The following is a 16,389-nucleotide window of genomic DNA, read 5'->3' as shown; positions in this document are numbered from 1 at the left end:
AACGCTTCACCTTCCACAGCCGGCTCTATTAGCAGGATGATGTTGCCACCACAAGATGGCAGTACCCTCTCTCCACAGACTTGCTTGGTTTGAAATCAACATGTTTGTATTGAAAGCGCAGGATTGAGCTCCCTCTGATTGGCTGAGTAAGAAGCCTGAGTCTCTCTCTGGGATCCAGAGGGACTAGATAAATATACCCAGAAAAAAGAACTAGACTGAGGAACCTGGCTTCATTTCAGGCTCCGGAGCTGAGTCTCCTGTGATCCCAATAAGGAAGAAGAATGGAGAAACTCCTGACCTTGTGTTTGGTGATTCTGTGGCTTCAACTGGCCAGTGAGTTGGGGCTCTTGGCAATGGGAAGAGGGTGACCAAAGTTCCGAGCCCACAAGACAGAGGGGCAAAATCTTCTTGTTAATTGGGAAATGTACCCCCAAATTATGGAAGGAAATGCAAACACTAGAGAGTGAAAATGCAGTGACTGACTCCTGGCCTTGTGTTTCTGCCTAGGGGTGAACAGCCAGCAAGGAGACGAGAATCTTCAGGCCCTGAGCATCCAGGAGGGTGAAAATGCCACCATGAACTGCAGTTATAAAACTGCTATAGACACCTTACATTGGTACAGACAGGATTCAAGGAGAGGCTTTGCCCACCTGATTTTAATACGTTCAAATGAGAGAGAGAAGCTTAGTGGAAGACTGCGAGTCACGCTTGACAACTCCATCAAAGGCAGTTCCCTGTCCATCATGGCTTCCCAGGCTGCAGACACTGCTACTTACCTCTGTGCTACGGATACACAGTGCTCACCAGGCAACTGCAGCCCCAACGCAAACCCTGCCAGAGCTGCCTCTTAGAAGCCGCAACAGTGTGTAGACTTGGTGGTTATGTCTTCCCACAAAGGAGAGTCTACAAACAGCTGGCAACAGGAAAGGGAGGCCTGTCAAATTCCTGATGTTTTTGGCAGCATGTTAGACTAGGGTAAAGGGCATGAGATTTAGAACGGGAAACTGAAATACCAGCTTCAGCTCTGCCCATCCTGGCTCTGTGTCCTTAAGCACACCATCGGTGTAGCAGCCTTCAGTTTCCTCACTTTAAACAAAGGATTTGGACTCATGAGCCTAAAGACCCTTCAAGCTCTAATTTTACCAGGTCACTTGTGGAGGATGAGGAAGGACTTGTCAGTATTAGAAGGTCTCATCTGTTATATGTACAGCCCCCTCAGGACTTAGGTGGCTTTGAGATGCATGAGAGGATTTTTGCATTTCTCTAATTCTAACAGTAGATTCATCAGACATTAGAGTTAAAAAGGATCTTAGGACTCTTTCAACCAAACTTTTCATTTTAAAGCTGAGGAGTGAAAACGTTGTATAATTATAGACACAAAGATCTGAATCTTTGGAGTAGTAGAGACAAAGATCTGAATCTGATTCTCCCATTTGTTAGTTGTGTGATTTCCAAGCTTCAATTTCTCCATTAAAGAGATGGGAATTTATCAGGGAGTCATAAGCTTTCCTCATACAAGTGAGAGATGTTCTCAGCTACCAGGTCCTAAAATGTTGTGTTTTGAAAGTGGATACTTCTATTATCACATATATAACAGTTTTCCATCCATTTTATTCTTGCTTCTGGTAAGAACAGTTTTTTTGATACATTTTTGATGCTACTGAAAATGTGTTTGTGGAGAAAGTGCAGTTGTACTTATGTGATGCTTGGTGGAAAATGTGGGGGAGGGCAGGCGAAAGGTTGGTAGGACTGCGGTTCCCACATTCCAGAGCTTCAACCACCAACATCACCTATATCAGAATCACCTACAGCACCTTGAAGATCTGGGTTATTAGGCACTTACTCAGTCAGACTCTGATGCACTGATGCATTGCATTTTTTTTTTTTTTTTTTTTGCGGTACGCGGGCCTCTCACTGTAGTGGCCTCTCCCGTTGCGGAGCACAGGCTCTGGACGCACAGGCTCAGCGGCCATGGCTCACGGGTCCAGCCGCTCCGCGGCATGTGGGATCTTCCCAGACCGGGGCACGAACCCGTGTCCCCTGCATCGGCAGGCGGACTCTCAACCACTGTGCCACCAGGGAAGCCAGATGCATTGTATTTTTAATGAACATCTTCTATATCAGTTAGAGACTGGGTCAGCTTCAAGTTACAAAAACTTCAAATAATAATGTTTTTAACAAGGTGGAGTGTACTTTCCTCTCACGTAAAGAAGCTCTGTCATATGTATCATATGCAGTCCAGGGCTGGTATACTACCTTCATCATGTTATAAAAAATCAAGGGGCTTCCTTCTAGCTCTCTGTCTCTTGTCCTTAAAGTGTCACTTTTGTTTATATACTTGGCAGAAACTGCTAGAGATCCATCCACTTTATACACATTCCAGGCAGAAAGAAAGAGAAGGTCAAGGGGCAAATGAGTACATGCTGGACAAGTCAATCATTTCCAGAAAATCCACCCAATAGCTGCTACTTACATTTCACTGACCAGAGTGTTATTCCATCTCCCCACCTTTCTCAAAGGAGTCTGGGATATCAGTATTTTTTCAGTCTCAGCATTTTGTCACTCACATCAAAACTGTGGTTCTATTAGTAAGAAATAGGAGAGAATGGACATTCTTTAGGCAAATAGCAATTTCTGCTATCCTCAGCTTAGGGTATATTAAGACTCATATGGGTTTTTTTGCTTCATAGTTATTCATTTTTGAAATACTATATCCAGTCTATCGCCCAGTTCTGTTGACTCTGCTTCCTAAAGGTCTCCAGAAGATGTAACAAACCCCACACACTAATTCACCTCCACCATCCTAATTAAAAATCCATTTTAGTCCCTTGCTCCCTAGCATGTGACACACCCCATCATTCTTCAATGTAGTTCTCTGTACCACAGTGAGAATGATCTTGTCAGAGTGCAGATTTGAGCATGTCAATCACCTGGATCCTCATTTGCTCTTAGAATAAAGAGAAACTTCTTTTAAAATTTTTATTTATTTTTGGCTGCATTGTGTCTTCGTTGCTGCGCGCGGGCTTTCTCTAGTTGTGGTAAGCCAGGGCTACTCTTCGTTGCGGTGCACAGGCTTCTCATTGTGGTGGCTTCTCTTGCTGTGGAGCATGGACTCTAGGTGCACAGGCTTCAGCAGTTGCAGCACGCATGCCAGGCTCAGTAGTTGCAGTACACAGGCCCTAGAGTGCACGGGCTTCAGCAGTCATAGTGTGTGGGCTCAGTAGTTGTGGCTCATGCGCTCTAGAGCGCAGCCTCACTAGTTGTGGTGCACAGGCTTAGCGGCTCCACGGCATGTGGGATCTTCCTGGACCAGGGCTCAAACCCGTGTCCCCTGCATTGGCAGGAGGATTCTTAACCACTGTGCCACCAGGGAAGTCCCAAAACTTCTTAATATGACCTACAAAACCTTGCATAATTTAGGATCTTGTTACGTCTCCAACCTCATTTCACAATGTACTCCTAATCTCTCTCCCTCTCTGTCTCTCTCTCTCTTCAACAATACTGGTATTATTTAAGTTTCTTTTTTTAAAATTAATTAATTAATTTTGGGCTGCGTTGGGTCTTTGTTCCTGCGTGCGGGTTTTCTCTAGTTGTGGTGAGTGGGGGCTACTTGTCGTTGCAGTTCGCGGGCTTCTCATTGCGGTGGCTTCTCTTGTGGCAGAGTACGTGCTCTAGGCGTGCAGGCTTCAGTAGCTGTGGCATGCAGGCTCAGTAGTTGTGGCACGTGGGCTCAGTAGTTGTGGCTTATGGGCTCTAGAGCGCAGGCTCAGTAGTTGTGGTGCACAGGCTTAGTTGCTCCATGGCATGTGGGATCTTCCTGGACCAGGGCTTGAACCCATGTCCCCATTCATTGGCAGGAGGATTCTTAACCACTGCACCACCAGGGAAGTCCTTAAGTTTCTTAAAAGTACTTTTTTCCTACTATATGACCCCTTCATAGCAACTGTAGGTGATTTCTTATTTATTTTCCTTTTCCTAAATTTTTTTCCTCCCTTCAACAGAGTAAAAAAAAGAGTAAATGCCTATTCATTCTTATACATCTGTCCAAGAGTCTGTAGCTGAAGGAAGCTCAGGGGGCAGTTTTAGAATTATAGACCTCTGCATTTTCACATTTGCAGTTTCTCCTTTATTTCTTTGTTTATTTGATTAAGACCTATTTTCACTACTACTTCTGTGAGTTCCTTAATGGTAGCGTCCATATCTGTGTGTCTCACCCATGAAAACTCAGCATCAATGTATCTTAGGCATTAGGATCATCTAATTTCCTTCTTCTTCTTTTCTATCCATTAATGTATTCTTTATTTTAAGTCTCCTCAAAAAGATATGATAATATTTATTAAAAAAAAGAAATCTTTGGAACTTTATGGATACATTCTTATGGCATAGCAGGGATTGGCAAAGCACAGCCAACAGGGCAGAGCAGCCTGCCACCTGTGTTTGTAAATAAAGTTTTATTGGAAAACAGCCATGTCCATTTATTTATGCATTGATCATGGATGCTTCATGTTATAAGAGCACAGTTGAGTTGTCACGACAGAGATTATATGACTTCAAAACCTAAACTATTTACTATTTGACCCTTAACAGAAAAACTGTTTGCCAACCTCTGGGGTGTAGGAATTACATGGGAATTTTTAGATTTGCAGTTTTCTGTTTGATAGCAACAGATTATATAATAAAAGCATATTTCTAATCATCTGTATGGCCAACTTAGAATACTCCCCTTAGTTTTGAGGCCTTTGTGTTCTTTATGTTATTTTATCAAATGAAAGACAAATGGAGTAACGGCACTTTACAAATAAAAGCATCTCAGTTCTTTAAATGGATAAAAGTGTTAAGAATATTTTTTAAACATTTAAAACATTTTTACTGAAGTATAGTTGATTTACAGTGTTGTGTTAGTTTCAGGTGTACAGCAAAGTGATTCAGTTATACATACGTATCTATTATTTTTCAGATTCTTTTCCATTATACGTTATTTCAAGATATTGAGTATAGTTCCCTGTGCTATACAGGGATCTTGCAGGGCAGTTTATCTTGCATAACACCTGAGCCAAGATTTTCTTGACGATTCCACCAAAGGATCAAGAAACTAGAGGAATAGTTCTGTCAACTTTTATGTAACTCCAAACAAAACCTCCTGCTGCTTCTCAGCCAGCCTTGCTGTTTGCTTTCTGCATACTGCATAATGGAGAATTTAACAGTTATCATAGTTTTAATGGTACTGGAGGATGTAGTCACTGTCCACACCTAACAGGGTGGATGTCTGGACACCCACCTGAAGGTAAACACTGCCTTCTTCCCTAACATTCTGGAGTCCTGCACACTGGGTGTTGGACACCTGAGCACTGGGAGTTAAACATCAGGATAAACAGGCCAAAGAAATGGAGAGGGAGAGAAAAGAACAAAAATAAATCTAAATAGAGGAAATAAAGTATTCAAGCAGGTTTTATTTCCCTGGTGATAACTGCATCAGCTCTCTACTTCCAGTCTGAGCCCTCATTCCACATGGCTGGGTCCAGGCTAGTGGGAGTACAGGCAGGGCATAAGATTTGTTTCACTTACCTGCTCCTCACTCAACTGAAAGCTATTTGAGATAGGAATCATGTCTGTTTTTGGTTTACACATTGTAGACAACTCTGTAAATTTCCAGAATGACTGCTTGAGCCTAGGGATTCCTGAACACACACAATAATATAAGAGTACCTAGGTGGTCTGCTGCGCCAAGAGTCTTGCCAGCAGGATAACTCTACTCAAGACCCTAATTTTAGTAAGAGCTAAAAAAATAGATCATTTTAACTGGTGAGAAAATCACGTAGGTGAATATGTATCATTTGAAGAAGACGATTCTTGTGTTCAAGTGACTTAGTCATAGCCATTGTTACTAGATTGACAGCACTGCCCTGAGAGCCTGTGTAAGGCAACATCACAGCTGTCTGCAGAAACAAAGTCCCCATGCCTTAAAATGGTTGATGTGAGCAAGTAACAATGTTTTGACTTCTTGCTATAAATACTTTATACTATAAATACTTTATGCAAAGTCATACTTTGCATAAAGTAAACCCAATCCTAGGGAAAGAATAAGCTATGAAATGACCCTGTCAAATCTTCTGCTGGTTCACTTCACTAGCACAAATAATTCCACAAGAAAGTAGACAAACAAGCTGACTGACAATGAGCAAACGGTTCTTTACATTGAGATTCCTGAATCCCTAATAATACAAATAAACAGGAGACAGATAAATACCACACACGTGCCTCTGGAATGAAGAGAGTCTGGCTAATACTATTAAGTATCTAAACTCTACTTTCTTAAAAAATTACTTAGTTGAATTAAAACAAGAATGTGACAAGAAGCGAAAAGAAGGTGTTTCAAAACAACTAAATGAAGTGGAGATAGGCAACCTTCCAGAAAAGGAATTCAGAATAATGATAGTGATCCAGGACCTCAGATAAAGAATGGAGGCGAAGACTGAGCAGATGCAAGCAATTTTTAACAAAGACCTAGAAGAATTAAAGAACAAACACCGAGAAGAATTCAAGAACAAGCAAACAGAGTTGAAAAATACAATAACTGAAATGAAAAATACACTAGAAGGAATCGATAGCAGAATAACTGAGGTAGAAGAATGGATAAGTGACCTGGAAGACAGAATGGTGGAATTCACTGCCATGGAACAGAATAACAAAAGAAGAATGAAAAGAAATAAAGACAGCCTAAGAGACCTCTGGGACAACATTAAACTCACCAACATTCACATTATAGTGGTTCCAGAAGGAGAAGAGAGAGAGAAAGGAGCCAAGAAAATATTTGAAGAGAATATAGGCGAAAACTTCCCTAACATGGGAAAGGAAATAGCCACCCAAGTCCAGGAAGCACAGAGAGTCCCAGGCAGGATAAACCCAAGGAGAAACACACTGAGACACATAGTAAGCAAAGAGACAAAAATTAAAGACAAAGGAAAATTATGAAAAGCACACAAGGGAAAAACAACAAATATCATACAAGAGAACTCCTGTAAGGTTAACAGCTGACTTCACAGCAGAAACTCTATAAGCCAGAAGGGAGTGGCACAATATATTTAAAGTGATGAAAGGGAAGAATCTACAACCAAGATTACTCTATCCAGCAAAGATCTCATTCAGATTTGATGGAGAAATCAAAAGTTTTACAGAAAAGCAAAAGCTAAGAGAACTCAGCACCACCAATCCAGCTCTAAAACAAATGCTAAAGGAACTTCTCTAAGTGGGAAACACAAGAGAAGAAAAGGACCTACAAAAACAAACCCACAACAATTAAGTAAATGGTAATAGGAACATACGTATCAATAATTACTTTAAATGTGAGTGGATTAAATGCCCCAACCAAAAGACACAGGCTCGCTGAATGGATAGAAAAACAAGACCCCTATATATGCTGTCTACAAGAGACCCACTTCAGACCTAGAGATACATACAGACTGAAAGTGAGGGGATGGAAAAAGATATTCCATGCAAATGGAAATCAAGAGAAAGTTGGAGTGGCAATACTCATATCAGATAAATAGGCTTCAGAATAAAGAATGTCACAAGACACAAGAAAAGACACTACATAGTGATCAAGGGATCAATCCAAGAAGAAGATATAACAATTATAAATATATATGCACCCGAAAGGGGAGCACCTCAATACATAAGGCAAATGCTAACAGCTATAAAAGAGGAAATCGACAGTAACACAATAATAGTGGGGGACTTTAACACCTCACTTACACCAATAGACAGATCATCCAGACAGAAAATTCATAAGGAAACACAAGCTTTAAATGACACCATAGACCAGAGAGATTTAATTGATATTTACAGGACGTTCCATCCAAAAACAGCAGATTACACTTTCTTCTGAAGTGCACACGGAACATTCTCCAGGACAGACCACATCCTGGGTCACAAATCAAGCCTCAGTAAGTTTAAGAAAATTAAAATTATATCAAGCTTCTTTTCCGACCACAACGCTATGAGATTAGAAATAAATTACAGGGAATAAAACGTAAAAAAACACAAACACATGGAGGTTAAACAGTAAGTGACTAATTAACCAAGAGATCACTGCAGAAATCAAAGAAGAAATGGAAAAATACCAAGAAACAAGTGACAATGAAAACACAATGATCCAAAACCTATGGGATGAAGCAAACGCAATTCTAAGAGGGAAGTTTATAGCAATACAATCCTACCTCAAGAAACAAGAAACATCTCAAATAAACAGTTTAACCTTACACCTAAAGGAACGAGAGAAAGAACAAACAAAACCCAACGTTGGTAGAAGGAAAGAAATCATAAAGATCAGAGACGAAATAAATGAAATAGAAACAAAGAAAACAGTAGCAAAGATCAATAAAACTAAAAGCTGGATCTTTGAGAAGATAAACAAAATAGATAAACATTTAGCCAGATTCATCAAGAAAAAGAGGGAGAGGACTCAAATCAATAAAATTAGAAATGAAAAAGGAGAAGTTACAATGGACACCCCAGAAATACAAGGCATCATAAGAGACAGAAATACAAAGCATCATAAGAAATACAAGGCATCATAAGACTCAACCAGGAAGAAACAGAAAATATAAACAGACCAATCACAAATAATGAAATTGAAACTGTGATTAAAAATTTTCCAAGAAACAAAAGTCCAGGACCAGATGGCTTCACAGGTGAATTCTATCAAACATTTAGAGAAGAGCTAACACCCATCCTTCTCAAACTCTTCCAAAAAATTGCAGAGGAAGGAACACTCCAAAACTCATTCTACAAGGCCACCATCACGCTGATACCAAAACCAGACAGAGATACTACAAAAATGAAAATTACAGACCAATATCACTGATGAATATAGATGCAAAAATCCTCAACAAAATACTAGCAAACAGAATCCAACAATACATTAAAAGGACCATACACCATGATCAAGTAGGATTTATCCCAGGGATGCAACTATTCTTCAATATACACAAATCAATCAGTGTGCTACACAATATTAACAAATTGAAGGAGAAAAACCATATGATCATCTCAATAGATGCAGAAAAAGCTTTTGACAAAATTCAACACTAATTTATGATAAAAACTCTCTAGAAAGTGGGTACAGAGGGAACATACCTCAGCATCATAAAGGCCATATACGACAAACCCACAGCAAACATCACTCTCAATGGTGAAAAACTGAAAGCATTTCCTCTAAGATCAGGAACAAAACAAGGATGTCCACTCTCGCCACTTTTATTCAACATAGTTTTGGAAGTCCTAGCCACTGAGATCAGAGAAGAAAAAGAAATAAAAGGAATCCAAATTGGAAAAGAAGAAGTAAATCTGTCACTGTTTGCAGATGACATGCTACTATACATAGATAATCTTAAAGATGTCATCAGAAAACTACTGGAGCTAATCAGTGAATTGGGTTTAGTTGCAGGATACAAAATTAATGCATAGAAATGTCTTGCATTCCTACACATTAACAGCAAAAGATCAGAAAGAGATATTAAGGAAACAATCCCATTTAACATCACATCAAAAAGAATAAGACACTTAGGAACAAACCTACCTAAGGAGACAAAAGACCTGTACTCAGAAAACTATAAGATACTGATGAAAAAATCAACGATGACACAAACAGACGGAGATATATACCATGTTCTTGGATTGGAAAAATCAATATTGTGAAAATGACTATACTACCCAAAGCTTGATAGGGATTGCACCGAATCTACAGATTCAGTGCAATCCCTATCAAACTACCAATGGCATTTTTCACAGAACTAAAACAAAACCTTTCACAATTTGTATAGAAACACAGAAGACCCTGAATAGCCAAAGCAATCTTGAGAAAGAAAAATGGTGCTGGAAGAATCAGGCTTCCTTACTTCAGACTATACTACAAAGCTACAGTAATCAAGACAGTATGGTAGTGGCACTAAAACAGAAATATAGATCAATGGAACAGGATAGAAAGCCCACAGATAAACTCATGCATCTATGGTCAACTAATCTATGATGAAGGAGGCAAGGATATACATTGGAGAAAAGACAGTCTCTTCAATAAGTGGTGCTGGGAAAACTGGACAGCTACATGTAAAAGAATGAAATTAGAACACTCCCTAACACTATACACAAAAATGAACTCAAAATGGATTAAAGACCTAAATGTAAGACCAGACAATATTAAACTCTTCGAGGAAAACATAGGAAGAACACTCTTTGACATCAACAACAGCAAGATCTTTTTTGACTCACCTCCTAGAGTAATGGAAATAAAAACAAAAATAAACAAATGGGACCTAATGAAACTTAAAAGCTTTTACACAGCAAAGGAAACTATAAACAAGATGAAAAGACAACCCTCAGAATGGGAGAAAATATTTGCAAACGAATCAACGGACAAGGATTAATCTAAAGAATATATAAACAGCTCATGTAGCTCAATATTAAAAAAACAAGCAACCCAATCCAAAAATGGGCAGAAGACCTAAATAGTCATTTCTAAAAAGAAGACATGCTGATGGCCAAGAAGCACATGAAAAGCTGCTCAACAACACTAATTATTAGAGAAATGCAAATCAAAACTACAATGAGGTATCACCTCACACTGGTTAGAATGGGCATTATCAGAAAATCTACAACAACAAATTCTGGACAGGGTGTGGAGAAAAGGGAACCCTCTTACACTGTTGGTGGGAATGTAAATTGATACAGCCACCATGGAGAACAGTATGGATGTTCCTTAAAAACTAAAAGTAGAACTACCATAGGACCCAGCAATCCCTCTACTGGGCATATACCCAGAGAAAACCATAATTAAAAAATACACATGCACCCCAATGTTCATTGCAGCACTGTTTACAAAAGCCAGGTCATGGAAGCAACCTAAATGCCCACTGACAGACGAATGGATAAAGAAGATGTGGCACATATATACAATGGAATATTACTCAGCCATAAAGAGAAACGAAATTGGATCATTTGTAGAGACGTGTATGGACCTAGAGACTGTCATACAGAGTGAAGTAAGCCAGAAAGAGAAAAACAAATATCATATATTAACGCATATATGTGGGATCTAGAACAATCGTACAGATGAACCAGTTTCCAAGGCAGGAATAGAGACATGATGTAGAGAGCAAATATATGGACACCAAGGGGGGAAACCGGGGTGGGAGGGGGTGGTGGTGGGATGAATTGGGAGATTGGGACTGACATATATATACTAATATGTATAAAATAGATACCTAATAAGAACCTGCTGTATAAAAAATAAAATAAAATAAGGTGTTTCAAGAACCAAGACCCTAAGTAAGGTCACCTATCCCTCATAAGGCTAAAGGTGTAAGGCTGCTGTCATCTAAGTATGGTTCATGGGCCCAAAGGAGGCCTTTTCAGGGTGGTTTACAAAACTCGATGAGTTTTCTCTCTTTTGTTGCAGATTAGTACTCCGCACAGGATTCACAGTGACCCCCTCTGTCATTATCTCTCTCTCACATGTCTCTCTCTTTTTGTACACGTCCCTCCTCTCTGGTACACTGGTCCACAAATTCTAGGTGCTTCAAGATCCCCAATCTCCTATTCCGTCTCAATCTCACGGTGAGACAGCTGGGCTATTTTTGGTAAATCCCTCCCGCACTGGTGCCGAGAAGCTGCCTCCATGAAGTAAGCTGGGCAATGTTCGGGCTCACCTCATCTGTTTTCCTTATCTCTGTGCTACCTGTAGTCCAATGTCCAAAAGTTGTTTCATATAGTTTGTCCAGTTGTCCAGTTGGAAGTAAGGTCAACTCTACCTTTATCAGTGAAGAAGTTACAGTAATTTGTTTTTATTGTATTTTACAAATATGTCATTTCATGATGGATAGGGATAAAATCCTTTTCAACCAACCACACATTATTTGAGACCTACCTTAGGTAATGTTTCCTCGGTGGCATGCTGAATGAGTCTTGGGGATGAATAGTAATTCAGGAAAAGGATTTGGGGAGATTAGGGAGCACTTTCTAGGCAGATGAATCCCTCTCTTAACCATGGGAGTCATGGAGACATATGCAAGAAAGAGACCTCTGACTATTCCAGTTAAAAATTCTGCCTGGGATTATTTGGGTAGCTAGAGATACTTGTACCATGCAGAAAATGATGGAAGCAACAACTGAATATTTCCCTAAGCATGCTCGTGTTTAGAGCTCTCTTCTGAGTCCTGTCCCATTCTCTTTTATCTATGCCTCAAGCTATTAATATTTTATCAGGAGAAAGAGGTCAGATATAGCTGTGGTGCAATTTTCAGGATGAACACCAGAGGGCGGGGTTTCCTACAAATGTGGTTCCTCTTTTTATTCAGGTGCTGGTTTGACTTGTTTACTTTGTAGCCACAAGACAGATTACTGTTGCTGTGCAGAAAGGGGCTCTCAGTTTCTAAGTGAGGAGTTTCTATAATATTCAGCTGCAAACTAGCCCCATTAGATTTGGTGTATTCTAGGGAGCAAGGACTGTTGCCAACATGTTTTCTGCCACTCACTCTGTTCTTGTGATCTTCTTAATATTCAGTAAGTAACATTTTATCTTAAATGTTCATGATTTTTCATTTTCCTATAATTACAGGTAACTTTTAGTTTCCTTCTCTGGCTGAAAACTCTCCTTCTGTCCATTTATAACATAAAAAAGTGATTCTCTTCTAGGAGGGACCAATGGAGACTCAGTGAACCAGACAGAAGGCCCAGTAACTGTCTCAGAGGGGGCGCCGAGGACCCTGCACTGCACTTACGAGACCTCTAATCCAGGTCCCTATCTTTTCTGGTACGTCCAGTATCTCAACAAAGCTCCGCAACTCCTCCTGAAGGGCTCGAAGGCAAACCAGAGGGCAGAGCATCAAGGTTTTCAGGCCACTCTTGTTACGAGTGACAGCTCCTTCCACCTGCAGAAAACCTCAATGCAAGCATCAGACTCGGCTGTGTACTACTGTGCTCTGAGTGACACGGTGAGAGGGACTGCAGGGGGAGCTGAACACAAACCCAAGGGGAGCAAGAGGGCTGAAGTGAGCAGCCTTGGGAGAAGGAGGTATATTCTCTCCTTGGGCAGTGTTTAGTTTATTTAGAGCTTTTCAGGAAAATAAATCAAGTTCAGATCTAATTCCTAGAAACCCAGGAGGTTGGGACTTGTTCTTCAGGGAGAATAGGGTGGATGTCAGTCTTAAAGAAGACCCAAGCTCTGATCTCCAGAAGCGTCCCTGTTCAGCCAGAAAGACTCCTCCCTTATCTAAACTGACTTTCAAAAACATCAAGTTTCTCTTAATGTAAGATGGATGTTAGATGTCACGATATTAATCTATTCATTTAGGGAAGAGAAAAGGAATAGATGACTAAAAGCTGCATCAGCTGAATCACAATCATATATCAGCACAGGGATGCCAAGCAAATCATACACAAATTTTCACGCGGCTGAGACGTAATGCTGTTGAGGCGCTGCTCTCAGTGAAATGAGCCAGAGCTGCTGCAGCAGTGGGATGAAAAGGCATTTGTGATTATTAAATGGCTACATTTTTGATATAAGGAACTAGGAATGCATGGTCTGGTGACTTTGCATTCATTTTGACTATAGGATGGGATACTTGAAAGCAAGGTGTTTCTAGCACAGACTGACTATTGATTGGCATTAGACACGTACAGCTGGACAAATTTTGTCCACCAGGAAACTTGCTGTGTGATAGCATTAAGCAGACAAGGAACTTTATCCAATGTAAATTTCCCCAGGAACCAATGCCTTGGAGTGAAGGAAGAAAAGTTATGATGACTGAGGGTAAATAATTTGATCTTCCTGTCTGGAAGAAGAATCTGTGAACTTATTTCACTGTAGAGTTTGGCTGCAGGCCAAAAAAAAAAAAAAAAGCCATACAAAAACATGGATGACTATTTGTTCTCAGAAGTCACCATAATCATAACAAATTGTATTGCTCATAAAACTTATATCTATCCTAGATGCATTAGCTGCATATGCAAATGACTGCAGCACTGATATAATTGTTGTCAACTTAATTACAATGAAGTCTAAAGAGGCAGGTTAGATTCACCAACCAGGTCAACAAGCCATGACGTGCCACAGGCAAACTGATAGCAGCAAGTTACATTTCCTGTTCTGGTGCAGAAGCATCTCACCCTTCAGTACTTGTGCACGTGCCCTGTCAGGCACAGGGCAGGCATTTAGACCTGAATTTGAGACAGAACACAGCACATTTCACTCAGAGTAAGAGCTTCCAACATGGGGTTCCCTGGCCTGCTGAGAGTTGTCATAGCCTCCGTCCGCCTTGGTAAGGCTGGTAAGGATGGCCACAAACAGACTCAGCTCCACTCAGCTCCCATGTTTGGGGGTAGGGCAGGTTATTATTGTCCGGTGGTGTGTAGGAGAGTTGAGTAATGGGTAGAGGAATTAGAAGTCTTAGTCCTGTTTGTCCCTTGTAGCCCTCGGGGTTCCACCAGGAGAATCAGCCTAATTCTTTCTCTCTGTCTCTCTGTCTGTCTCTCTCCATATATATTATATATAGAAATTTTTCTCTTCTCCCCAGGATCCATCACAGCCCAGAAAGTAACTCAAGAACAGCCAGGGGCTTCCCTGGTGGTGCAGTGGTTGAAAATCTGCCTGCTAATACAGGGGACATGGGTTCGAGCCCTGGTCTGGGAGGATCCCACATGCCGCGGAGCAACTAGGCCCGTGAGCCACAACTACTGAGCCTGCGCGTCTGGAGCCTGTGCTCCACAACAAGAGAGGCCGCGATACTGAGAGGCCCGCGCACCGCGATGAAGAGTGGCCCCCGTACCGCGATGAAGAGTGGCGCCCGCTGGCCACAACTAGAAAAAGCCCTCGCACAGAAACTAAGACCCAACACAGCAAAAATAAATTAATTAATTACTAAACTCCTACCCCCAACATCTTCTTAAAAAAAAAAAAAAAGAATTGAAAAACATAGGACCAGCCAGAAATTTCTATGCTGGAGAAGGAGGATGTAACCTTGGATTGTGTATATGAAGCTAGTAGTTACAGTTATTATTTATTCTGGTACAAACAAACACCAAGTGGGGAAATGATTTTCCTTATTCATCAGGAGTCTTACAATGAGTGAATACAACAGGGGTCGGTAGTTTTTGGACTTCCAGAAAACGGCCAGTTCCATCAGCCTTACCATCACAGCCTTGCAGCTTGGGGACTCAGCGGTGTATTTCTGTGCTCTGAGAGACCACAGTGATGCAGGTCCCTGTGGGAACCCCACAGAAACCTCAGATCTCAACGTGAGGTGTCCCCCAGCTATGAAAACCTTAGTGAGATTCTCGGTAAGGACAGGAGAAGGCAGGGGCCGTGTCAGCGGGGCAGGGGAGTTAGAAGTGGAAACCTCACTCTAAGGTAAATGCTATCTCTCTGGCTCAGAAAACATATCTAAAAGTGTCATTCATCAAAAGCATCTTTATCTTCAATTCTTCATCTTGAAGTAGATCATTTGCCAAAAAAATATTTAAAACTTTTTTATGGTGATTATATTAAAGCAAGTGATTTGGTTTAAAAAAATTCAGTAATATTTGGCCAAATCTGCACCTGAATTGTTAGACTTTTAGGTTCACTGCACAAATATTCATGCATTGCTGACTAAGTCTTGTCATTATGTTAGATCTGAAGTATCTGTTAAATGGCACTTCTTGGACTCTCCCTGTCCCATTGTCTCATGCTGTGCCATGAATGACTTGAAATGATGTACATAGAATAAATGTCACCACAAGTCTTGACACCAAGGAGAAATGAAGCTCTTCAGTTTGCTCAGAACCAGCCCCATTACCTGATCACATTCTCTATATGCAAGTTTAATGCAGATAAAATAGAATATCCAAAGAAGTAATACTCAAAACAAAACAGAACAACTCAAAAATTCTACTAGTCAGGAAAAAGTCTGCTACAGAATCACATCTTATAGGATGTTTTCCATTCTGCGTTTTTACCCAACAGTATATTGTGAAATTATTATTTGCACAGCATTATTTACAGATCGAAATCACACATTCTCATGGTGATATTTCCAACGTATGATTTTTTTCTTTAAGAAGATGTTGGGGGTAGGAGTTTATTAATTAATTTATTTTTGCTGTGTTGGGTCTTCGTTTCTGTGCGAGGGCTTTCTCTAGTTGTGGCAAGTGGGGGCCACTCTTCATCGCGGTGCGCGGGTCTCTTCACTATCACGGCCTCTCCTGTTGCGGAGCACAGGCTCCAGACGCGCAGGCTCAGTAGTTGTGGCTCACGGGCCTAGTTGCTCCGCGGCATGTGGGATCCTCACAGACCAGGGCTCGAACCCGTGTCCCGTGCATTAGCAGGCAGATTCTCAACCAGTGCGCCACCAGGGAAGC

At 40.8% G+C, this 16,389-nt stretch overlaps 1 long non-coding RNA gene across 1 annotated transcript in view; it reads right to left on the bottom strand.

Moving 5' to 3' along the window:
• The window catches only part of LOC137226362 (uncharacterized), a 684,033-nt gene that overhangs the window by 40,253 nt on the left and 627,391 nt on the right, over positions 1-16,389 (bottom strand). The window lies entirely within an intron of this gene.

The sequence above is a fragment of the Pseudorca crassidens genome, chromosome 1, assembly GCF_039906515.1.
Source record: "Pseudorca crassidens isolate mPseCra1 chromosome 1, mPseCra1.hap1, whole genome shotgun sequence".
NCBI classification, from domain to species: domain Eukaryota; kingdom Metazoa; phylum Chordata; class Mammalia; order Artiodactyla; family Delphinidae; genus Pseudorca; species Pseudorca crassidens.
This window is presented reverse-complemented; position numbering and strand designations above follow the sequence as displayed.